A 27,333-nucleotide genomic window follows, 5' to 3' on the forward strand; every position below is an offset into this window, starting at 1 on the left:
CAGGTTTGAGAATGGGGTTTGCATCCCGTTTGTGACCAGGATTAAAGAGTTAAATTGTTCATTAATATGTTACGTTAATGTTCGTAAATGATGTTAGTTAACAACACCTAAGTACTGTGAGTGACGTAGTTACATCGCGTTTACGTCACTTACGCTACGTGACATGTGATGCGTCACTTGTGTAACTGCCAGTACACAACTGAATATAGTTCTTTTGACCCAAAGTATTACCATTTCCCACACCTAGCCAATATGTGAACGGTTGGTCAGCAAACTCTACTTTGAAGGTCTAACCAGATGTTGTATATCATGTAATAATTAGCTAGCTTGACCACAAACCCCTTCCTGTGCAAAACTAACACAAGAGGGGTGGGTAGACAATCTTAGTCTGAGGACAAAGGCCACTGACCGAGCAATTGCATTTGATGATCTTTATCCTAATAGCCACTGACAACAGAAGATGTTCTTTATTATTAAACAAACATTCCTTGATGAAATATACAATATTGTGAACATGTTGACAGGGGTTTATGGATAGAACAGGGCATATAAGCAGGTATTATTGATACATGTACAGGGACAGAGAAGATCAAGAAGTTCCTTTATCATCACTGCATTGTATTGAGAGTGTCCCCAACCCTGGTCCATGTGGACCACAATCTTTTTTTTCCCTAAAGGACATGTAGTTCAAAAAGCCTGTGTAACAAATAGCCCTAACCCTCACATCTCCCAGAGTACTAATCTGTCTGGCCCAGAGAATCCAGAGCTATTTCCCAGCTCTAGCCAGTTGTTGCCTGCCACTGATAGGGATCTTCTCCCCCTAGAGGTGAAAGCCAATGGCTGTCCAATTGGCCGCCACATTGCTTCCCATGGTCAAACTGATTTCCTTCTAGCGTCTGGGATCTGGTAATGTCCTGAGAGCTGAGTGTTGAGCTGTTTGGCTCAAATCCAATTGTACAGGAAGGAGAGCAGAGGTCATTTTTTGCTGCTGAGCAAAGTAAATACAAATTGGTGGATTTGGATTGGCATTTGCTCTGTGCCAAGGGGGATGTAGTAACAGGCAGACACTAAAAGCACAACAACAAACTGTGAGGTTACTCTTTTGAGGGGGAGAGATGAAATGAAGAGTACATTTGTGGATAACTGAGTGCAGAGCAGAGCAGTTATTTTTCACCACCTCCCCAGTGGCCGCTGTCTTTGTTTTCTGTTAAACAATCAGCACAAGAGACAGAGCGGGAGAGAGAAAAGCCAAATGACAAATTATTTTAAGAGTGTGCAGAAAATGCTGCATCTTTCACAGGCAGAGTGGGTGTACTGTATGTATGTGTGCATCTTTGCACATTGGGGGTGTCTGAGCCATTCTTATCGATTGTTGAAAGTGTGATAGAAGGGATTGGGGTTGCAGAGGTCAGCCACAAAACTCTGCAGAAGACTTATTCAGCCTGTCAGCACAGTTAACACTATGTCAGACCACACAGAAACAGGCTGAGTCTGAGAAACAATAGACATCGCTGTAGTTTAGTTTTGTAGTGACAATCTTGGTTTAAGTTGCCAGTAGACATTTCTTGTTTTGATATTCAGTAACTTTAAAAGAAACAAAATGTATCTTTTTGCAGAAGAAAAGTTATAACAGATTGTGGGGTCTCACCCGTAGGTCCTCAAATGTTGATGCTGAGCTGATGTTCAACCGAGCTGCCATCCAAAAACATCAGGTATCAGACTCAATAATCAATAAACAGCAGCGGCCCATAGCAGCCCTCCACTCTGCTCCACAGAGAATACGCACTGTCAATTTTGACGGAAGGGGACCGCGGTCACATCAATCTGCGCAGATGAGATCCAACCAGACAGGAAGTCAGACAGTGGAAGAGTATGGTGCATTTGGCCAATTTTCAATATTAACTACCCAGTGCCGACCGGGATCTACAGCACCACAAAGTCGGAAATAATAACAATAAACACACTTAAAATGGACAAATAGCAAAACGATTTAACTACGTAGCCTCCTCAACAGCAGTAGAACCACAAAAATCACAGAGACATTTTGTAGTAAACACAATCTGAGCAAGTTTACAACATCAGGCAGGCATGACGCTCCACTTTCCGAAACACTCCCAGTGGGATATGAAGGCGCGTGGAGGATGGTAAGAGAGCCTCGCTGCTGCTGTACTTTCAGGGCTGTCTTTCAACATAGAGTTTGCCATTATTAAAGATTATCAGCGATGATGATGATGATTTTGCTTCAGCCTGTTTCAGAGAGAGAGAGTTAGAGAGCGCACTGGAAAGATTCTGCCCCTCACCTACTGTTATATTTCTTCATGGCATGTGAGACGATGTCGATATGACACACACGTCGAGTTTTCCTGACAACCATGTGTGTGATGCAGTTAAAATGGGCAAGACTGGGACTTTCTAAATGATGCACAGCTTCACTTGCACTGTTGGCCTGTTAGCATGGGTGCCGGAATGAAAAGCAAGAGGCTCTGCGATGCGCTCACACAGGCAGTGTGTCCCAGGCATTAAACATGGCCATGCTGATTTTTCTGCCGGCCAGTCCACCACTTTGCACCAGACTGAAATACAACATATCTTATTTATTGGTTGCCCGCCAAAAACATCTTTTATTACAAAACTAGAAATATACTGTATTAGTATTAATGTATTGTGTTCATGATCATTAAAGGGATATTCCGGTGTAAGTTTAATCCATGGTCTAAATCACCGTGAAACTGTGTTAGACACCCTCTCGTGAGATCAAGTTAGCAGACCACTAATTTACAGAGTTTTATCAACCTCAGAAACGACCGCACGACAACAATACACTGCAGTAAATGGATCCAAATATAAACTGCCACCAAAAGGCCACAAATAATGCTCAGTACAGCACCAAACTTCAGCAACAGTACAAATAGGGTCTGCACAACTCTTCTGCAGCAGCTTCCTGTCCCGACGACTCGATTACCGAGTGCAGTAGAGTTCCGTGGCTCATGGATGAAAATGTATGATTATGACTCCATGGAAAAGCAATCAAAGTTCATATGTGTCTTATCTGCCAGTTTATAACAGTTATTATCGAGAGCGGACAGGGAAAAGAACGGAATTGAGCTTTTCTAACCGCACTGGGTAATAGTCGCGTCGCGACTTCCCCGACCCGGAAACTGATGGAGGAGAGTTGAAATCTGTTTTTAGCTTCCCAATAGAAACTCAGCTAAGCTAGCGGAGGTTGGATGCCTCGGACTGTGTGCTGAGACCCTTTTTGTACTGTTGCTGAAGTTTGGTGCTGTTCTGAGCATTATTTGTGGCTTTTTAGTGGCGGTTTATATTTGGATCCATTTACTGCAGTGTATTGTTGTCGTGCGGTCGTTTCTGAGGTTGATAAAACTCCGTAAATTAGCGGTCTGCTAACTTGATCTCTCGAGAGGGAGTCTAACACAGTTTCATGGTGATTTAGACCATGGATTAAATTTACACCAGGATATCCATTTAAGCGTGAGGTGCAAACAAGTTATCTGAAAACAGTAATTCTGACATTGTTGCCTTTGCACAACCTCCACGCCAACCAAGGGTGGAAAAACCAAAGAGGAAGTTTCTAGAAGCAGCAGCAGGATATTTTGAAGGATGCAGACTTGAAGGGGACATACTGTTCAATAGCAATGTATTATTAAAAAACTGCAATGCATGTTTATTCGTTTATGTCTAATTTTATGCTAAATTTAAACCTTTCTTTACGTATACATTTTTACTCTTACTGTAGTTGTTAATTGCAACTGTACACAAGCCTGTGTAGTACAGCCTCAGGAGCATACCAGTTTTCATTTCACTGCACATTTTGAATATGCAAGCTAAAAATAAAAGCTGTGAATCTTTGAAGAATCACAAGAAACTAAGATGTAAAATGTAAAACTTAATTATTAGATTACTCCCTTTGTCTGCTGAAAATCACAAGCTGTGCTGTGTCTCATAATAATACAGCCAATATCAGAGCCAGTAACACTATAATTGCTTCAGCAACATAGCAAAAAAAAAAAACAATCAGATTGTCCTAAAATCCTAGCAGATAAGATCTGGGGAAATATGTGGTCCTTACAGCAAGGACAGTGCTGCAGATATGTGTTTATCAGAGATAGCAGGGATTATCAGATATTAGCAGTGTAGAGTTGCTCTGCCACAGTCAGTGAGTTAGGAACAAAGTTTGGCCAAAAATGTGTGTTGTGTAGACAGAGAAGCAAGTAAAAAGAAAAAAAAAAGACATCTGAAGTACGGTGATGTGGGAAATGCTTTTCTCACTGTTTAAACAGTGACCAGATGAAAATCTGTTATCGGATACAAACAGCAACTCTTGTAGGTTTTGAAGTTGGATCTGAATAGTTTGAAGCTTTTTCATCAGGGGCAGCTCGTCAATCCACAGCAATCCACAGTTACAGCCAACAAATGTGCCAGCGTTCATAGTAACTTGCAAACATTTTTCCTGTAGCGAAATTATTTTTAGTGCTGTTGGATCATAAATTCATCATGTTCGTATATAAGTTTGGGGGTTATGATAGCGTTCAGGAGTGGGCATACCTCCATGCCACGGCCCAACACTATGCTTCATCAACCTCAAATTGTACTCACTCATATGGTAAATAACAGCCACCTAAATAATCATTATTACATTTAAGATTCATGCATTATTCCAGAGGAATTAAACAAAATGTGAATGAAATTATAAGCAAACAGTGTATTCACTGCAGTGATTGTCTCATTTCCATGCGGCTGTTGTGGAATGAGACGCTGGGGCTTGGAGAACAACATGGCAAATTTATAGCCATCAGAAAATGACCCACTGACTAATGCATCAGGACTGAGGTTGTCAGGAGGCTATAAATAACTGGCATCTGCTGCAACTGTGCTTGATGCCAATAAAGTACTGAAATGAAACACAACACAGGCTCATAAAAGTGCCGTACAGATTTATGTCGCAGTGTGAATATTAAGCGGTGTCACTTATTTCATTTAGCTTTCTGCAAACTGACAGGCATCAGAACTCATAGGAGACTGACAGGCAGTCAGAGCTCAAGGCGAAATAACGGGATGGAGCTGGATGGGTGGAGGGAGTTGATGATGCATCTTTTATAGCCTCACTTTACTCCTCCATTTGCTCTACTTTGTTTTTTTTTCCTCTTCGTCTCTCTTCGTCTTCCTCTTCTGTTTGTTGTTTGTTTTTGAGTGCTTTCCCTCGGGGATCGCCTGAGTAAGCGCCTACGCGAGCGTGACAAGCACTTAAGGGACCGTTGAACGGCCGTGCAGATATGAAAACCAGCCGCTATCACACTCGCACCACCCATGGGTTTTATAGGCTGGCTGTCATGCGACAGTCATCCATGCTGGTTGCAACTCCAGAAATGTTTGCTTGATGAGATAAAGTTGATCTAATCAAGCACAGACTGACCTTTGACTTCTCTGAATCAACCATAGCCTGTACCTCATGTTGGTCCACTGATTTGCTTTTCATCCCTCTCTTTCTCCCAGTCCTGGTCTCCCTCTGTTTTCTTTTGAATGAAATACAAATCCCTCACACAGAATCAGAGACAAACTGATTGGTAAACTGAGCTCAGGGCATTAGCAGGGCTTAACCTCGCTTTCCCTTGCCTTGTTTTTAATATCATTTTCCATGTATTGCTTCCATGCTTTCCTGCTTAGATTAGGACCAAGCAACATCTGCAGGTACCTGCGCAATCCTGATAGTCCATTCATGTTAACAAATGGAGGAAATCCTTGTTCATTTCCAAATCTGGCACAGCCGGACAGCAAAGCGGGTTAGAATTGTAAGTGTCACTTCGTGTGTCTACGTGTTTGTGTGTGTCTTTGCGCTATTTAAAGTAGATATATTTTTCAGTGAAGCACCGTCATGGAACAACTGGATGATTCAATTAAATGGAGTAAATAACCATGAATATGAAAGCAAACCAGTAAATTGAGATATCATTTAATAACTTAAAACTTGAACTCGTGTCAGGTCTGAAGGTTTTGTGTTGTGGTTGACTGCTACTGCTTCTCACATTGCATGCGAACAACACATGCTTCTCTGTTTGTATCCCCTCTTAACTCATTTTTTTTTCCTGTTAACTTTATGGAGGATGACTAAGTACTCTAAAATGTTGAGTATTCATATTTTTTTTTGTATATAGAATTATGAAAATAAAATAAAAAATGCACCAACTGGTATTTACTGAGCCTGGTCCTAAACCAGTCTTTGGAATGGATTGTAAGTAGGTTGCACCAAATAAACTCATGGCCAGTCTTTACCACATGTGTGCGTTGGAGTGAGAGAGCAAGCAGCAGAGAGTGAAGGTGAATATAGGCCTAAGCAGAGGAGAGAAGACAAATCGACAGCAAGTTGTCTTTGTCTCAAGTGAGTGAGTAAGAGTGTGCCAAGAAGTTAAAGGGTTGTGTGAAGGCAGTTGAGTAGTGATTGCTTGTTAGCCGTTGGCCTTTCAAAATGAATCAGCGCAAATGGTTACTACGTGTTTCCCAATCAGCTGCTGCACGTAGGTTACAGTGCTGGTACCCTACCCTACCCATGTGTGATTGTTCAGCTATAAGTATGTGTGCATTCAGTCACTGTGGCAGAAATGGTTGTTCAGAAATGAGCAGTTCCAGTTTTAGAGTAAACTTAATATAAAAAACAAAAATGCAGACTGATAATCTGATTTGAAATTTAAAATGCAAAAGCTGAAATGGAAATGCTCAAACTGAAAGCATATTGTCGAGGCTTTCTGTCCTCTATTAAAGCCCCAGGGACGCCCTAGGAGGGCCTTGTTTCAACACGCTTCCTGCATGGTCATATAAACTTTGCAGCACTTACTTGTTGTTGACTGAAGGTCTGGGTTGGGGTGAAGGATTGATGAATGGTGATGAATGTCGATGAATTGCGATTAATGGTGCAGGAGCATTACGCTTAAAGGAGTCATCACCTGGTTATTTACATATCAAGTCCCTCTTGGATCGCTTTGGATCAATTCTTAAAACTTATTAGAAAAAAAAAAAATTAAAAAAAATCAAACATAGAGCTTGTTCTGACACTTTTTCATACCGCGACTTTCTCACGCGAGATTATGCGCGAGGTTTTGACCGGTCCGGATGTGCATTGTATTAATATGTAATGAGGCGCGCGTTGATTGGCCGCAGGAAGGACAGAGCCGGAATCGGGGGCGAGCCTGCATGCACACACAGACTACAAAACATAAACAGCCCCCTGTCATGGCGCACACACTAAATGACGAACCTTATGGAATTCAGGCATTTATGTACGAGCCGGAGTCGGAAACCGAACGGGAGAGTGAAGAGGCAGAGACGGTGGAAGAGACACGTTTACAGCAGGACGTCTCTGAATGGTAAATTCTTTTTTTTTCCTTCTTACTTTTCACACTCGTGTTTTACATGTAAGACCTGAGTTTTAATGCTGGCGGTGACGATGTATTGCATGAAAATGACAGAGAAATAAGCAGATTCGGCGTGCTCACTCTGGCTGAGGACGGCTGTGAGCCGATGCTTAATATGCAAGTAGCCTCCTGTGGTAACGTCACCACAGGAGCAGAGTCAAAATCTCGTGCTTTAGGAACGCGCACTACTGTGCGCTATTCCTGTTCGGAAAAAGAGCCAAAGCGAAAAAATTAAGCCACTTTCAGACTCCAGCTTTTCAGGCAAGTTTCAACAGAGGTCCAACACCAATATGCATGATTTAACGAGAGAAATTGCGATTTCCGGGTGATGACTCCTTTAATGAAAATATAAATCAAAACATTTCGATGTATGCACCAAAACAAAATGAATCAAAGGTGTTTTCTAGAACAAAATAAACAACTTTTGTTTTAATACAACAAACAACTTAGATTTTCTATTAATTTCGAGTTCACGTTCAAGCATCACATACACCTGTGTGTCTTTTGTCATAAATGACACGCAGTGATTGTGTCCTGCTCACCTTAGATGCGACGCCTTGTGGTTATTAAATTAAAAGTCCCATATTATACTGTTTTTCATCAATTTCACACAGCTGTCAGAGGTCCAACAACACTGTATTCAAAATGCATTGCCCCAAACCCATCCGTGGTCCTGAATTTCAGCTGTCTATAAGTCACTCAAGTAAGCTCTACTGAGAGCAAGTTGTTTCTGTGCCTGCACCTTTAAATGCTAATGAGCTCCGTCTGTCAACGCCTGCCTTGCCTGCTACACGCCCCTCTCAGGGAGAGGATGCCGCTTATGCTAGTGATAGCATGCGCTAATTTTTACGATGGATGGAACGCTATGGCTCGTCGAGATGCTGTCATTCAACTGAACCAGTTTGACCCAGAATCAGACCCAGAAGGAGAGGCTCCTGAAGAAGTACAGACTCTGTGGCTGCAGCAGGATGTTTCAGAATGGTTAGTGTGTCTGAATATGTTACTTAGTTTGTTCGTATGTGTTGTTACATTTACTACCATGTAGCTAATGGCCAACAGCTAGCGAAAGTTGTGTTTGTCTCCAACACAGTCTCCAAACTTTTGGACACTGTTCGCATCGTCTCTGTCTCCAGTCTGCACGTTTCCAGACTTTTTACTGTGACAACCAAGCTCCATCGTAATATTATTAATATTAAACATGCTTCAAACGTAATTGCATAGCCGATCGAAGTGGAGCTAACTAGTTAGCCGATTTCAAGCTGACTTCACCATACTTGTAGGCAACTGTTAATACTATCAAAATGTGGCGACACTTACCTGTGGCTCGGGTGCAGTTGCTGGGTCTGGTATGGGTGGGACTGATCCTTTTACGAGGGTCAGTGTCGTGGCAAAGCCAGCTTTGTACTGACCCTCGTTACTGAAGCAGTCCAATGTGAAGTGCTTAGCGCACACATACAAGATAACACGAACCGCAGCCGGCACGTTGTCGTTAAAAATTAAACACAACCACTGTCTCTTCTGTTGTTCTGTAGCTGGGACAGAATATAGGCACTTCTGTTGATTTATACAACCAACAACAGAGCAATTTGCGTGTCTAGCTCTGAGCGACACATTGCGAAACACTGCTATTTTGGACACACCAAACTTCACCTCCGGGATGAATGCCCCCCTCTCTGATATCTCCTATGGCCGGGCTATGAACATCTCTCCTTTCTTTACGTAGCGAAAGCAGCTGAATCTGAACAGCCTGTAGGAGCGCCGTTTTACCAGTGGGTGGGCTGCAGAGACCATGCAGGACTTGTTTGCTTTCCTCATTCTGGGAGTTGGCAGGGTCAGGGAGGACCAGCTTATATATGTATAGACCAGAGAAAATGTGTTTTTCATAATATGGGACCTTTGAAATAACAAAAACGGCTCCTACACATGCATGGTGAAACTGTAAATGGTAATGTTGATAATACAAGGGAAGCATGAAATGCGTAACTCAGAATGAGGAATAGTTAGACTTAAATGGCGGTTCATTAAACCAAGAGGAATTAATCTATACCTCTCAGCAATACATAAGCTTTAGGCTCCAGCTGTCCTAATAATGATTCATATATAGAGGCCTTTAACAAACATCTATGAATGTAACTTGTGAATGTGATAGTTCAGCTCATTCCTAAATTATCAAAGGAATATTCATCTGGTACATCGAGACATGGGAATTTCATATCCAGGAATTCATATCCTAATCAGTGACTACGCCAATAATCAACTGGCTGCAGTTCAGCCATATACTAGGTTTTGCCCTAGTGTTGTTTCACAACTGTTCGACGGCTGAAGCTGTTTACAGTCTCCCACTGTCCTGCTAATTTGCAGGAAATAATTTCTGATATGCCACTTCATAAAGGAGGATCACAGACCTAGAAACGGCAATTACATGGACATTAAGATAAGAACATTGATAGAGTTGTAAAGCCACTACAAGGAAACAATGACTGCAAAGCAGTCCAGTGAGAAAACAGACTCCCTTAAAAAAATGTTTTGAATTCACAGGAAACATCTAGTTGTCCCCTCAGGTAACATTGGCGAATTTACTGCATCAGGTAATTCACTTCTTTCTATTAATAAAATTGTTTCTGTTTGTCCCGCTGTGATCATTAACAGTGTGTAGGCTACTCTGACTGGATAAATTGATGCTTCGTTAACAACAGATCCACTGCACAGAAGAGCTCATCACACAAGGCGTAATCTTTACACCCAGCCTCAGTGAGAAGAAGGGTGGTGCAACCAGCGTAACTAATCAGGTCGGACTTAGAACACAGAGTTATGACCAACTAAAGACCAGGAGTGACACCTGATCTGCCCAAGACTTTAAAGCCAGAATTCTAACTTAGAACTTAGAGTACTGAGAAAACAAATCTGAATTTAATATACTTTTTGACAGTGGCCTACTCCTCTGCAATAACAAGCACTTTGTATTTTCTGGTTTTGAAGTACATTATACCAGCCCTCTTCTTTCACATGTTGATAGCCTGTCTAAAAGTCAAATGTCTTTTTAGTGTCATAACTAAAAACAAATCAAATCAAATGTACCAACGCCACAATCATGATTGGTTCATTTTTTATGTATTTTTTCTACATTCATATGATTTTGTTTTTAATAATGTTCTATGATGCATGCATGTTCTGAGCAGGGTGTGTATTGTGTGTTTTTTACAATAAAAAAAAAAAAAAAAGATTTTGTAAATGATAAAAAATCTAGGTGTTGACCCGAGACCCCTTATGAGGTTGAAAATGTTAGCGACATGGTTTGAGGGGAGGAAAATTTGAATAGGAATTCAACTGAAGGACATTAAGTGTTTATTTTTCATAATGTATCAGTGGCCTCTTGTGAGCGTCGGGGACTGGATTTCTGTTATTTTATCGTAGTATTTCTATTTAAGTAATTTTTCCTCACTGAAATTAAAGTTTACTATGATAAAAAGGCTTGATATTGAAACTTCTCTATCGCATCCATGTCATTTGTCATTTATGATGTTGTTTTAAGTTCACAGTTTCACCATAAAACCCACAGATTTCAATTATGTGGATTACTGATGTGTAATGAGCTGTCATATTTGATACCTTCAGAATTCAAATTCTACATAAAGATTGAAGCATCATCAATTTGGTGGTCCTTAAAAAGAAGAAGCAAAACACATTGTTGTCTAATTCCAGAAGACCTTAAAAAAACAGTATATGATATTTTATTTTTCCATAGCTTAATCTGTATTTCTTTCAATTTGTGAGTCCCTTTAAAAACATGTCCAAGTTTTGCTAGCCCCTTACAAAAATATGGCCTCAGCCAAAAATGTGTTTAGAGTGATAGAGCTCATATCCATGGGGATACACAGTTGTTTTTCTCGATTTTTAAGTCTCCCAACGCATTAAATACAGCAGCCTGGTCGGTGGACCTAGACCTCCAGGTGCCAAGATTGTCCTTCTACTGCTGTAGTGTACAGGGTGAGAAAAGTCTCAGTTTGGTCGGCCAGGTCTTAAGCAGGACTTTACCTGAGGGGACTGGACTTTGACTCCCATGTGGGACGAAGTGTCAATATTGAATTTTTTTGTCGAGTTACATTGCAAAGTAAGCACAAGTTTGTAAAACTGACACTACCAAATGACTGTATTACAGACAACTTGGTAGTGAGAACGTGACTAGACTAGGTTATATGAGTAACACAAGCTTCTGTGACTTTGTTTGTTGATTGTCATTTTGCAGAAGTATTGTCCGTTGATATGTGTGTGATGTTGTTCTGACTGTGATGCTGGGGTAAGATCAGCAATTCAATCAAAGATAGTGAGAACAGGTCTGCATCATTATGTCCTCTCAGCACAGAGGAGCTGGCTGATGTTAAGATGTAAAAAGATGAGTATCTTTCCCATCTAAAAAAGATTATTTATTGTTAACTCTAAAGGCTCCTGATGTAGTTTGCCATAGACAGATAGATAGATAGATAGATAGATTATTAATTCCCGAGGGGAAATTAGGTCATCAAAGCAGCAGGTACATTCAAGTACAAGTAAATGCTTAAGCAGTGATAAAATAAGATAAAATATTGCGGTAAATAACATAAAACGCTGAGGTTAGTGGAACATAAGGTGCAATAGAAATAAGTTGCAGATTTATTTACAGATAATAATTTAAAGCGCAAAAGTCATATGTGTTTTTTGGAGTCAGCATTGTAAAGTTTGAATGCACCAGGTAGGAATGATTTCAGCGGGGGCAGGCAGCGGGGTTAAATAAGTCTGTTGCTGTCGCTGCTCTGAAAATAAGAGCCAACAGTCATCAACAGACGCCGCACACAGACACCCTTGTGGTGATATGTAGGGAATCTATTACGAGGTTGTTTATCCCATAATCTGATCTATATGGAATATAGGATATATACCAAACCAAGTCAATACACTGATATACTCTCTGAGTCCTCACTGAGACCTCTGACTTCATGCGTATCCAAGGCCATCTGCTGGCGCTGTCTTTCAGGAAAGACCAAAAGTTTTATGCAAAATAAAGTAACTGTTTAAAGTTTTCAGTATTAAATACAGTTCTATTCGAAGTAGCCTACTTATGTCTTTTGTTCTGTACACTGTAAATTTTGAATGTTGAGGAAACCGATTACCTCCAAATTACTTAGTAATTTAGACAATTGAATTTAAGTTGTATGAGCTAAAAAGCTTTAACATCTTAAAATTATTAGTCTACTTTATGTGGTAATTCGGAAAGAATCGGTTTCCTCCATTTTCTTAAATAACTTATTTTTTTTAGATTTTGGTTTATCTGAAATTTAAAAGAAAACGGACTATCTTTGAACTGAAAAATAAATAACAGTGTCCTATACTGTGAGAAAATATTTATCATATTATCATATCATATTATCCTCGTCATTGTTATGTTTGACATCATCAGAAGTCTGGTTCAGGATGTAACTAGATTCTAGGTAAATCCTGGGTATCTACACCTATGTAACTACATATTTGTACATCTAGGTACAAAATAAAGTTGGTGTCATTGTTCTAGGTCCTAGAACAATGACACCAACTTTATTTTGCAAAGCTGTGGCAATGAACGTTGCTGAAATGATTTGCTTAATTTTGTGTCATTCTGATATCTTCAGTTTATCATTTATGCACACATGCATATTTGTTTACTGCATTAACCCCCCCAACGTACGATTATATAAGTGTGTTTTTGTGTGTATTCCCAGTCTTAGCCTTGTTTGCCATGACATAGATGGGACAAGGGGTTATTTATGACACCTACACCCTGCTCATTTCCATTTGGCTTGCTCCACACCTTGCCATGTGACTTGACGGCGATCTCATTAGTTGATTTGCATATTTATGTCGACAGGCGATGTACAGATCCTGAGCTCGTGGAAATATGTGCATCTGTGCGTTGTGTAGCGTGAAAGATATACAATACCCTACACTTTTATGGATATCCCTCATAAATTGTGCACGCAGGACATTTTGTGAGTGGTGAGGTAGGAACTTGTATAGTCCTGCTGAAAATTAATTGAGTGTCACTTTAGGAATCTGAGAATGCTTGTTGATAAAGTGTGACGATTGATGGCAGCCTGAGTTACTTTAATGGATGGGAGCTTCATAAAACATTAGATTATATACAGAGACAAGCTCCAGTTGATACACTCCTGTGCACTGGGGTGTAAGCGTGTGTGTAGATAGCGTTTGTGTCTTCTTAAAATGGAAGAAACACACTTTGCTCACACTGCCTGTTTGTATTAGCATACATATATCTCACCTTGTAGTCTTGTACAAACACCCGAGTGTGTGTGGTTGTGTGTGTGGGCGTATGTACAGCACACTCATACACATGATGTGCCGTGATGAAATGTAAGTGATGATGACAATTAACAGAGTGGAGGTGGTGATTGTGATGATGGTGATGGTGGTGATGGTAATGATGACAGAGATGTTGATGATGACTTTTGATAAAACTGATAGAGATGATAAAATGATAATGATGGTGACGCTAGAAGAGACGAAGTTATTGATCAAGATATTGATCATCACCATTACATCAAACCATTACAACCCTGATTCAAAACAGTTCAGAGGCTGTTTTAAAATGGATATATGACCAGAATGCAATCATTTGCAAACAAACTGTGTATTACTGGCAACAGTCTTACCGAGTGTTCCTGAGCCCATGTTGTAATCTCCTTTATACAATCAGGCTCTTGACAGTTGTGAACCTCATCTCATCCTTACTTGTGAACCACTGAGAATTTTTCGTGGATGCCCCTTTCATACCCAGTCATGTTACCATCACCTGTTACCAATGAACCAGTTTACCAGTAGAATGATCCAAACAGATGTTTTTTGGAGGATTCCACAACTTTAATATTCTTTTGTTGCTCCTGTCTCAACTTGTTTGAAACATATAGCTTACATCAAATTCAGAATAAGCATATATTTACAAATATTAAATATGTTGGGCCCTATTTAGAGAGTCTATAGTGCATGGTCTATATCGCAGCCTGCTGGTGCATTTAGTGTGTGTCCAAGTCCATTTTGCTAGTTAAACGGCTGATAAGCTGTGTGCGAAATGTGGCACATGGTGCAAAGAGGTGGTATTTAGTCATGAGTGTGTTTTGAGCAGAACGTAAATCAAACCAATAGGAGTGTTGCGCCAGGACATGGAGCATATTCAACAGTGGCACTGGACATGTATGGGGTCCTTGGCTGCTGGACCCTCTGCCCCGCCGTCTCACAACCATCTGTCCCATCAACAACTCTGTTTGACTGCAAAAAATACACTGATAATAAACTAAGGAGGAGGAGCAGCGCTGCTTGTTTGTGTGTGTGTGTGTATGTGTGTGTGTGTGTGTGTGTGTTTGTGTGTGTGTGTGTGTACTGATCTCAGTCCATGGATCAGAAGGGAGGGATCATAAAAAATGTCATCCTGATCAATAACGGTTTGGATGAGAGGGGGAAATATGTCCTGGAAGAGAAAAATATTCATGACATTACCTGCACATTCCCCAGCAGCAGAAAACCATATGTGTATCTCTACATTAACACGCACATTTGTGCATGAGGAACAGCTGATTAACTCCATTGATTATTTAAATCTTCTGATTAGCCGACAGGATCGTTTAGTGGTTCATGTTAATTAATGTTCTGTGTTCTTCTACACATTGAAAGGTCACACGTAGTCCAAATTCATACAGTGAAACAGTTTGGAGTAAAGCAGCTGTCCTGATAAATCCTGAGATCCTGTCTGAACACTTTTTTTTCAGAAGCTATAAGTTCAATTCTGCGTCTTTGGAGATTTTCGTTTTGTTGATTGATGTGTTCTTATTATGTGCCATGGTACATTTTTACAGTTACATTACTGTGTTCATGGAAATGTTTAAAACAACTGAAAGCAGTGTTACGATTAGAGTTAAACAAGGTGAAGACCCAAATGCAGACTACACAAGGGCAGCAGGATTGGGGGAGCAAAAAGCGTGCTTCAATTAAACAAAGTTGAATGAATACAGAAAAAACAAGAGATCCAGGAAACCAAAAGCAAGTCACAAGGACAAAAGACAAAGTGACAACAAAGAGGGCTGAGGCAAAGTGCAAACTGCAAGTAAAGTACAAATCAATGAAAACCACAAGGAACAAAAAACAGAAACATATAACAAGGAGACACTGGAGAAGATAATGGTAGAGAACGCAGCGTGACATCACAGGGAAACACGGAGGAAGACGGACATGGAGGATGATGGAATGAACTGACAAAGACGTGAGGGAGAACAAAGACTATATACACAGACACACTAACGAGGGGATCAGGAACAGATGGAGTGAGGAGGGAAAGGGACAGGTGAGGGACTGGGAGGGCAAAAACACGAAGCGGGAAATGAAAAAGCAAGAAGTGACACATGAGGGCTTTTTGTTGGTCTATGGTGCTGTCGCTTTCTGCTGCCTCAAGATAAAAATCCACCATCACTGTGCATCACAACACCTTACTTTAAGACCAACACACCCATTGGTACACAGGTGGGCACACGTACATCTGCGAATTAAACAACGTGTGCGTGAAAATGACAACTGTGTCAATCTAAAACTAGCAATGACACTTGCACTGTGCTCCGCTTTATGCTGAACACATTTTGTTCTACACAGCATCCCAACTTGTGTGTAGAATCGTAGTTGCATGCTAGTAATGATGGAATGACAGTGAAGGTGGTAATCATGAGGATATTTATTTACATTTAGGGCATTTAGCAGATGCTTTTGTCCAAAGCGACTTGCAGTAATTTATACATACGTTCATACACTGATGGCAGTGGAGTTCAGAATCTTGCCCAAGGACACTTCAACATGCAGACCCAGCAACCTTTCCAATAGCAAGACGCTGGCTCTACCCCTGAGCCAAAAGACAATAAAGATGATGACAAATTATGATGCTGACTGAGGTGATGGTCCATCCATTTATCTCTTTATATCTCTCTATTATACTTTATAAAAATATAACACATGCACATAAAAAGGATAAATATAAACCAGTATATAAAACAACTGTAACCTTCTCCAGACAACCAAACCCTTCACTGGTGTTTGGCCTGAAGGAAGATGCACACACACACACACACACACACACACACACACACACACACTCATTCACTCATTAGTGCGATGTCTCTCCTACCATTTCCAGTTGTCAGCGTGGCAGCTAGGGTGTTTTGGGTGTCGTGGCCTTGCCTGCAGACACAGTCAGGGGCTGTCATTGCGGATCACACCCTCACACTGATGCCCCCACACCCGACTCTGCACCCTCCCTTCAGCACCTTGAGAGTTGCCCCTCTCCACTCCCAACCCCCAGCAGAGAGTCCATTTAACTCTGCCAGAGGTATCTTTGACCAGACTGAATTACATTTTTAAGTAGGTACACAACATAATTTTTCTGTATGACTTTGACTTTAGGTGTCTTTTGAGCCTTTATGCATTGAAAAATTGGATATCAAGATTTACAGCCTCCTTGTATCTGTACTTTTGTCAAATGAAAATCTGTATACAGGGTGATATATTATTGCTAATCATCTCTTTGGCCCGTCTCTTCTAGGTCACCGTGCTGGAGAGGGGATCATGCGGCTCAGGCACTGATTGGGGATGCCTCCTCCTGCTCAGTTGTCTTCCTGGACCCACGCTCTTCAAATATATTTTATATCATGTACTTGTATCAGATATTCTGTGTATAAAATCTGTATACTGCTATTGCAACAGAGGTGCACGAAGATGCAACAGCGGTTAGCTCCTTTAAATTGACAACACCATCTCTCGGATGTCGGAAATACTGTCATCATCATTGGAGGAGAAAGCAGCTGTTTTGTATTAAGAGCAATTCGACCATCCAACCTTACGGGCTGGACCGTCCCATGGAGGAATAAAATCGGAATAAGAGCCACTCTAATCCAGCTAGGTTAAAGGCTGCTTCTGGATAATGTCCAGTTGCAGGAAAAGGAAATGTCTCCACCACAACATCTCAGATCAAGCCGTCGCACTTGCCGGGCAAACCGTGTTCTGAGCCAACAGAGCACAGGACTATAGCGAGACAGGAACAGATGGACATTTAAAACACTGATGCTCTGTGCACATTCAGTATTGTGACAGTGTTTCCCCGATGTCGAATTTCTTATGTCAAGATGTCGACCACATTATCATCACCGTCTTGTTGCTGCTGTTTACATCGCACCTCCGACAAGGATTCAGAAGATGCACTACGTGTGTATGTGCGTTAATAACTATATATATGTTTTGTAATTTGTGTAGCAAATAGAGTATACAAACTTGAATTTCGTCATGTAACCCTGTTTTGTATATTGATGACTAAATTACCTTGTATAATAACAATAACAATAATCATCATTGATCGATCAACCAACCTATATGTCCTTTTCCAAATCTTTATAATGTAGAAATGTTCGGTTGATGATAAGGTCTACCGCACAGTCTAATCTTCGCATTACATCAGATACAATTTCTCAAAATGCCTTCCACACAGTCAGGGTATCGAGGTACAGGTCCACCAGCAACTATCTTCTTAACTTGGTTTCCTTTCCATCATACAGTAGAAAAACCAGCACACAGCACAGAAGTTAAAGAAATCATATTATGCAAAATTTCTTGTTCATATTTTTATTTGTGGGTCCTTGTAGAATAGGTTCACATACTTTAATTTTCAAAAAACACAGTACTTTTTCATATGATGCATTGCTGCAGCCTCCCTTTCCACAATGTGTCACACACTGAAACAAAAAATGTGTTGGATTTACATGAAAGAAAAATGTACATGGGTTCAATATACTAAATTCTTTTTACCATTTAATTGAATACAACATAAATATGGTTACGTTGTGTCTACTACAAAACATTTTTCTATTTCACTGGCAGATTTTGTCCATGCCTTTGCATCCTGACAAAAATGCAATCAAAACACCAGTTCATTTTGTCATGTAGTGCCGGACAGTTACCCCGACTGAGGAGTTACCGCGATATTTACATAATCGCAGTAACTCCTCGGTCGCACAACTCTAGCTGTTCTGCCATGTGCCATGCCGGACTCAAAAAGCAGCTGGTGGGGGTTGCCGGGTGACGAAGCAAAACCGTAAGGGGTGTTCAGTAGCTTTCCAAGTAGGTCTGAACTGCTGCACCATTACAAACTCTGACATCCACATTTTGGTCGCACAACCCACTATCCATGTATGTATTTAGTAGTCCCCCCAGGAATCTGCAGAGAAAAAGTTTAAATTCCGCGGGGAGCAATTTTGATTCTGCGGAGAGCGATTCTTGATTCTGCAGCTGCAGTGGTATGCCTCGCGATTCTTGTTGTTATGGTCGTCTGTCTTTTTAAAGCAATGTCCGCGGGAGTTTCAATCTTTCGCTTCAGATGATAAGCGGAAGACAAGTGGTCTCTTATTGTTGAATTTCTTCTGTGATCCACGACTTTGTTGCATGGTGTGCAAAATAGCTTGCCCCCATCCACGTGTAGTTCTTTATACTGTTTAACTCTTTCAGCCACTGTAATATTTGCAAGCTTGAAGTTACTTGCTGTCGGGGGATTGGGTCGGATAAATCGCTCCATGGCTGAGTGCTTTCATTGAGATCGCTACCTGGTGGTCGCCGGTCGCTAATCTTGGCCGGGATGAAAACTACATGCAAAATGTGATATTCCGCGGATGGTCTTTGAATCCGCGATGCCCAAGAAATCTGCAGTAATTTCCGCAATCGCGGAATCGCAGATATCTGGGGGGACTAATTTAGAATGTCCATGTACATTTACAACATGGAATGCTTTTATTGTACATCAAATTAGAGCACATTCCACACCAGTTAGTCAGACTCCAAAAAAGTGGTTTACTTTCAGCTGTCACATATGTTAATTCAAGAATTTATCTACTGAGAGGGAGTACTTTGTTCATATCAACACACATCTGAGAAGAAATAAAAATGTGTCTTGCATGATGGTCCCAAGTGCATGATGGTCCCACTCCCAAGTGTAATTGAGCAGCAGCTTGCATCAGCCTTGCTGAAGTTAAAAATATTTAGTGCATGTGCCAGGTACAGCTATTGATGAATTTTTACAAGTACTTTACTACTTGATTAGATCTGCATCTATTCCACTATCTAGAAGTGATATTCTTAAGCGCCATAACCTCCAAGTGGATGACTCTCGCAGTTTGACTGTGTTGCATCTGGTTCTTTCAGCCTGAGAAAGAAAGAGGTGCATGCAGATCATGTAAAAGTGCCTTGTTAGAATAATACCCATTGTTTTTGAGTTAAACAAGAGTGTGTTTTAACCAAAAACCTCATTTTCATCTTGTCTGTGCTCATGATGCGTTTGAGGGTATAGTTCCAGTTGTGCTGGCTTACTGCTTGGCATCACTGATTACAAAGAAGTTGTTTACATCAAATAACCTGAATACACCTATATTGGCTTTCCGCTATAAATGGTCAGACAAAGCAAACAAGCCACGTTGTACCACAGAATTTGTTGGGTCGAAAAAACTTCAGGCAATGCTAATGAAAAGGAGTATGCTGAGGTTTTTTCCATTTTTGTGCCAGAAATTGAGCCAGCATGGTTTGTGTTGATGGATTTAAGAGTTATTGCAGAGTTAATTGCTGCTCCTGTGCACAGAGATGAATCCATCCACCGGGAGTAGTTCCCGGGTGTCAGACTTCTACCAAATCACCACTATCTTGAGCACTACCCTCAGATGAGGTGTTTTCGCCCTCTCGTCGCACTCTGGTCAATGCGATTTGGGGCTGAGGATTACTTTACACATAAACTCATCATGCTATGGTAAATCCAGCCTTGATGTACTAAATGTGTCCACCATTCCAGTTGATGTATTGAAAGAAGAAGAGGGTCAAGCTATTAGGTCAAAATACTCCAACACATCCAAGTGCATCTTGCCAAGAATGCATCAAGTATAGCCTGATATTATACTGGTACTATAGTTGCCCCTGGTTCAACAGGTGGATCACCAGAGTTTGCAGAATTCATTCAGATGTGTGTTATAAATGAGGAGTTGTTGCTCATTGTGAATGTGCTGTGTAGGTGGTACACTGAACGCTACAGAGCCTTTGAACTAAGCTCATCACTATCAAGAAAAAATAAAGCTTGTGAACTCAGTGACATCTATCCATTGGCGTATTATACGGTCGGATCAAGCCACATGGTGGTCTGAAAAAGGCATACCATCATAAAAGGTTAGTTAACCCTTGAGCAGTAATTAACAGTTAAAGACAGACAGTCTGCCTTTAACGTCTGTTGTGACCTCTGTACTATATTGTGTTACACGTGCTTGGCTATATTCTACTTAGGATTCTAATTTTCAGCAACCACTGTTTAGTTTGCAGTTTGAAAAAGCAATACTGGTAAATTAAATCATTTGGAGATGATTAATCTTTAGTTATATTACCGGCCAAATTATAAAAGAAAACCCTGGGCTAAAATTAATTTCTCTTGCTATCTTTCAATTATATCCAAGTAATTTGAAAATCAAGAACCTGACATCCATTTGAATCGATGTTTGTCATTACATATGGAAAAGTGTGTCTTAACCAGTGATGAGGGTCTGAAGGTGATGCGCTGCGGAAAGACCGTCACAGCTGCGGAGGCGGGTAGCCGATGTCTGACGCACCGCTCTTTCGGAGATTGTAACGTAAACTAACAGCACAACCGGTCTCATCCTGGCCGCTGCACCGTGCGCCCGCGAGTAGCACTCTCCTCCGGGAGGAGAGAGGGGGCACAGTGTCAACGTGTTACCCCTTGGAGGGCGGAGGGACCGCGGTTATGTCTGATTATGTCAGACAAAAATGTACGACGCAGTCCCAGAAACAATGTCACTTTCTCAGCTTAACTATGGTTGTACTATTTTATAACTTAACACATCGTGTGCCTTTGTTTACATTTCAACTAGAGCTTCCTAGAGGAAAGATTTATAATTTAAGATAACTTTTTTGAATTTGAAAATTATCAACAGGTACTCTAATTAATTATTTGTTTATTACTGCTTATTACTGAATCCATATCGAAGCATTTAAATCAATATTGAATCGATCGATATTAAATCGAACAACATGAAGAATCAAAATCGAATCGTGGGGTTCTTAACGATACCCAGCCCTACTAGAAGAGGTGGGTAGTGATGCAAAGCCCTTTGGGAGCTGGTGCTACTGTAATATTGGCTCACACTGGGTTTGTTTATCTCATGTCTGACTGTTGTCCATTTATTTCCCGCTGCCACGAAAGGTCTATTGCTTTATAGCGTATTCAGGTTGTGCATCATGTTTTTGAAAAGTAACGTAGTAAAGTAACTAGTAAAGTAACAAATTACTTTTGAAAATAAGCAATCAGTAAAGTAACTGGATTACTTTCTTGGAGAAGTAATCAGTAACTAATTACTATTTCCAAGTAACTTGACCAACACTGGTCTTAACATAAAATGATATAACCTTTTTTAAACTGAATCTTTTTTAATTTTCTTCACAGACTAAAACCTAAATGGATGAATTCCCCAGCCGTTCTAAAAGTGATCCTGGGTGACAACAGCAGCCAAAGGCTGACCCTCAAAAATGGACTCCCCGGAACTGCTGATGGACTTGTTAATGAGGTGCAATGACATTGTGGCCCTAAGTGTAACAAAGACTTCAGTTGTTGGGCAAACTGTTTGGGAATGAGTTCATGAACCTCACCTCAGTGAATGAAATACACAACAGAGGGATCATCAGAGTAATATTTGTGACAGAACCTGCTAATAAACTTTCCACATCACCGACTGGTCATGTTGTTGAGGAATCCTCGTCCCTGTCTAGTGGATGTGTTGACACAGACTAACCAGTTCAAGGTCAGTTTGGCCAAGCATCTTTTGGGTAATGGTTAAACTAAAGTCAAACATTCTTGAGGGACTGGTGCAGGAAATAGCCATATACAAACTTTTTGTCAACACAATTTAAGATTCAGAAATGTAGTTATGAATGATATAAAGCAAACATTATTGTTGAATTGTGTGCAAAATTGCAACTCATTCTATCATGCTTTTATATTAGATTAGATTAGATTTATCAAATAGTTGATAGCAACTGTATGTCTCCTGACTGAGTGGATGGTATACACTACTCACAATAAGTTTGGGATATTGTTATTTACATGAATGCTTTTCCTATTTGGTCTGAATTTTAATGAAATAAGTAAAAGTTCCCTTTGATATTACTAATAATGAATGAGAAGAAACACCATTTTCATTAGTTTAATATTTATTACCCCAAAAATGTAGACAATAACAAGGATAGCCCCAAATAACAAAAATTGACAATGTCAGTAGCGGGTGTTTCCACCATTTGCCGCAATGACAGCTTGACAGCGACGTCTCATGCTCCTCACTAGCCTCATGAAGATGTTCTGAGGCAATGCGTTCCACTCCTCCGCAAGTGCTACACGCAGTTCTGCCAGGTCACGTGGGGGTGGGGTACGATCATCCAGTCTCTGCTTCAGCTGGTCCCAGACGTGCTCTATGGGGTTCAGGTCAGGGGACATTGCTGGCCATACCATATGAGGCACTCTGACTTCCTGAAGTCGAGCTGTGACAATTCTGGCACGATGTGGTGGAGCATTATCATCCATGAACAGAAAGTTGGGGGTGTGCTGGCGGAACTGGGGGATGATGATGGGTTCTATGATGTCTCTGAGGTAAGAACATGCAGTGACTGAGCCATCTACAATAACCAAATCTGTTTTGAGCTGACTGGTGATGCCTGCCCAGACTGTTGCACCTCCTCCACCAAAGGGAACCCTGGGGACCATGTTGACCTTGGCGTTTCGCTCACCTCGCCTTGTCCAGCAACGCTGACGACCATCATTTCTGTGCAAGGTGACCTGATACTCATCAGTGAACAGGACAGTAGACCACTGCTGCATTGTCCAGGTCACATGGTCTTGTGCCCACTGCAAACGTTCACGGCGGTGTTTTGGTGTCAGTGGAGTCACCTGCAACGGTCGTCTGGCATTCAAGCCAAAGCTGTGGAGTCGGTTTCGAATGGTTTGTCTGGAAACCCTAGTACCCCTCACATCTCGTAACTGGGCCTGCGGCTGTGTGGCAGTTGCATAACGATGTCTGAGTGCATAGGTCCTTAGGTACTGGTCATCGTTGCAGTCTCTCACTCGTTGGGCTCCACACTGCATGAAAAGTGGGATTTTCGTCAGTATGCTGCACTGTAGATTGACGTGGAATTTCAGGTTTGCGGCTGCACGCGGCAATTTGCAGGCAACACTGAAAACTGACGGAAATTGTCGGAAATTGACGTGGGCCTTGCTTGGCAGTTGTCCCCCCATGACCCCCCTCCCCCTGATTCTAGGGGAGGCTTTAACATGTAAATGAAAATGCTGTGAGCTATACAAATGCAAATCAGGGTTGCAGGGGGAGTTTTACCCCAGGTGACCTTTTTCTAAGAGGTGTTAACTTCATTTAAGAAAATCTCTGGTATAAATAGATCAGGCTCAGTACCTATAGCCTAATTATAGACCCTTATATTTGAGCTTGAATGGATTTATTTAATGAAAGTATGCTAGATTAATTACTGTGTATGTCATTAGCAATGGCCAATGTTATGTAAAAAAGATTATTTATTCTTTTCTCTCTCTCTCTCTCTCTCTCCTGGGAACAAGTTAAAGATAAAACGCCAGTTGTTAAGAAGTTAAAATTTGCATGAAATATTTTGAGATAACCAAGATATTAAAATGTAAAAAAAAAAGTATTTCTATAATTTCATGGGTTCTGAATGTTTTAAAAGCAGTTGAAAAGTAATTCTTATTGCGTGTGAGAGTGCATGACCTGTAAGAGTTTTTACACTTCCGGGTTGACCGGAGCGTGAGTGACGAGGAAGAAGGAGCAGAGAGTTAATGGCGTCGAGCCGCTGACAGTGGACTGTGTGTGTCGTCAGTGTCGTGTTTTATCACTAACAGACTGTGAACTGTTGTCGGACGACGTGCTGTGAGTGTGTGAGTTGGACTCTCCATCGCAGTCGAAGTGTTTGTGTTTTAATGGAAACGAAGCAAGTTCGGCTAAGCTAGCTAGCAGGAGCTAAGCTAGCTAGCAGGAGCTAGGCTAGCGGCCCGGCCATTTTCGAGAGGACGTCTGCGCGGACGGGAGAAGCTTTGCCGGGTCGCCACGAAGAATGTCGCCGACGGACGGAGCTTCGCTGCCGCAGAGGGACACGGAGGTTTATCGCTGCGAGCATTTTGTTTTCACAGACTAACCTCGCCTCATAACAAGGCCGCGACCTCCTGTTAGCTCGGAGCCACGTCTGCAAGTCCAGATTTACACGATGCCGATAATGACGCCATTGTGTAAGTAACTGTTACTGTTTTCTCCCTCCTTTAATTTTACTGTGACTTATGTTTCTTTATTCATACCAGTCTTTTTAAATGTTTTCCAGCTGCCTGTAAGACATTACGAGACAGTACGCAGGACAACAAACAACCAGATCTTGCATCGCAGGCGGACGCTGTGAGGAGTTCAGCTCGGAGTCAGAAGAGGGTAAGATTTATTAGATTGGATCCGTCTTTGGTCAGTGTGATTATTATTCTATCAAATAATGTGTTGTATCCATGCGCAGTACTGATCGTCTTTATTGATTGTTTTTACAGCTGCTGGAAGACGGAGTGCTAGCTGAGGATGAGGTGGACCTTTCGAAGTGCGCCGCCATGGACCTGATGTCTGAGGAGGAAGACGGCACAAGATGGCGTGTGTCTGGATGGATTGTGCGACCTCCGTCCTTTGGCTGCCGGGAGCTCACCGAGCTCTGCGCCACACTGCAGTCACATGAGAGGCAATTCCGAAGTACAGGGCAGCGCACCACAGACGTCTGCAGAAACAGACACTTCGGTGCTGTAGGATTTTGGGCCTCTTGTGATCTTCCCGTTTGTTGTGTGGGCAGATTATGCTTTGTACATGCTGTGTGTTTGTGCTAATAAAACTCTTTCTTTGAATAAACAACTCCTTCCTGGCAAATGTTCCTTTCCTCAGTAAATTCATTCATGTCATTGATGATACCATAAATATAAATGAATGAATAAATCATATAAATATAAATATATAAACATAATATATATATATATTCCCACCGGGGTTTACATTTATAATGACCCAGGGTGACCAATCACGAGTGATTTTGCTTGTTTATGAGTAGTGGTTTCATCCAATACTGAGTGAGGATATTCAAGCCAGCCCACACATTCTCTGTCCAGGCGTGGTTTCGCTGCTATTCATATGCAAATTAGAGGCGTTCGCACCTCCGGGAGCTCCGCTGACGTCATGGTTCGTTTCCGACAATTTTCGGCACAGACAAACGCCACGTTCACAGCCTGTAAATTGTCGTTAACTGCCGAAAATTAGGGAGATTTCAGGGCGTTTACGGGGCCGAAAATCCCACTTTTCATGCAGTGCCACTCCTGGGTCTGTCACAAACTCTGCCAGTAGTTCTGTGTCTTGATGCAAGTCTGCTGATGACACTTTGAGACACACCAAGTTCACAAGCAACATCTGACTGCCTGCCACCGACCCGAAGGCGCGCTATGGCCAGGTGGTGCTGCTCGTCCGTTAAGTGACGTCGTGTGTTCATGGCTGTTTGAATGATGAACTTAGAATGACTTACTGACAATACCAGCTTTTTATACCCACAGAATGTTTTTGAAATTGATGCCACATTGAAAAGGGTTGTCTTTTAGTTTTTTGGTATTGACCCCAATATGTAAGGCACACTGTACACAGTGAGACCATTACGTGGAAAACACAAAATGAGGTGTGTCTATCACCCCAATACAATTGCCTCCCTATCCCAAAACTCTCTGAAGTGAAACAAACACTGTATGTATGAAATCCACTGAGTCTCTCACAATATCCCTAACTTATTGTGAGTAGTGTATATTGTATAATAAATACATATAAATGTAAGTCACAGAAGTAAAGGCACCACTACAAACCAGGCATTTCAGGCAGCGCAGGAGCAGTATTTTCTGTGGGAGAGAGTAACTGCCTTTGGTGTGGACTTTGGGCTTTTCCACTTTGCAGACCTTTTTTGCATGCACAACAATACTAAATAAAACAATGAAGGAATGGCAAAAACCCAAAAAGCAGAATATGACCTCTTTAAAGGTTCATCCAGGTGGGTCACTACTAACACCATAGCCAGCAGGGCTAGTTGCATTAGCTCCTGGCACTTTTCTGTTTCTCTCCACTATTCTGCCACAAAGAGCAAATGCTTCTTTTTGTCACTGTCTTTTTGTGTGTGCTGGCTGTGATAATGTCCGACGTGTTCATTCGGCTCTGTGCTCCTTGTGTGTTGGTATGTAGGAGGCTATTGCACTGTGATTAGCCGGCTTTTTCCTTCCGTGTTTCCTTGTGTCCAGGACCTGCCTCCTTTGTTGCTGTCTGAAGGCCATTGAGTTTGTCTTCATGAGGTCTGGGTTATCAGTCTAGCCAGTTGTCTCGGCTCAAAGAGGACTACCATTGTGTGATCTGAGAGTGGACAGTGCAGGACACGGGTTTCTCTGCAGTTCCGATTAAGGTTCAGTCCAGATCACACCACAGTGCGCTGAGATTTAATCAACCCACACTGGAATTGCAGGCACAGAAAATGTTTTATTTTTATCTAGAGAATTTCAGACTTGCACAAAAAAGACTTTTAACAAATTACCACCTTACACAAGCAATTTGTAGAAACTGGACCACAGCAAGAATATGACAGGGCGAACCGAGTGCTCTGAATTCCTCCTGTTGGTGAGATAAAGATTCTGAAAGTCATAGTAATTAGATTCACAGTGCTATCACAAAGACATAATTGGTATTTTTCTGGCAAAATGTTACCT

The 27,333-nt window shown here is 41.4% G+C and overlaps 1 long non-coding RNA gene across 1 annotated transcript in view; it reads left to right on the plus strand.

The window, feature by feature from the left end:
* The window catches only part of LOC115568401 (uncharacterized), a 56,586-nt gene extending 34,344 nt beyond the window's left edge, over window positions 1-22,242 (plus strand). The window contains exons 2-3 of the long non-coding RNA XR_003981390.1: window positions 17,029-17,691; window positions 21,961-22,242. This is a non-coding gene — a long non-coding RNA (uncharacterized LOC115568401). The remainder of the gene's footprint in view (window positions 1-17,028; window positions 17,692-21,960) is intronic.
* The last annotated feature ends 5,091 nt before the right edge of the window (window positions 22,243-27,333 follow it).

The sequence above is a fragment of the Sparus aurata genome, chromosome 18, assembly GCF_900880675.1.
Source record: "Sparus aurata chromosome 18, fSpaAur1.1, whole genome shotgun sequence".
Lineage (NCBI taxonomy): Eukaryota > Metazoa > Chordata > Actinopteri > Spariformes > Sparidae > Sparus > Sparus aurata.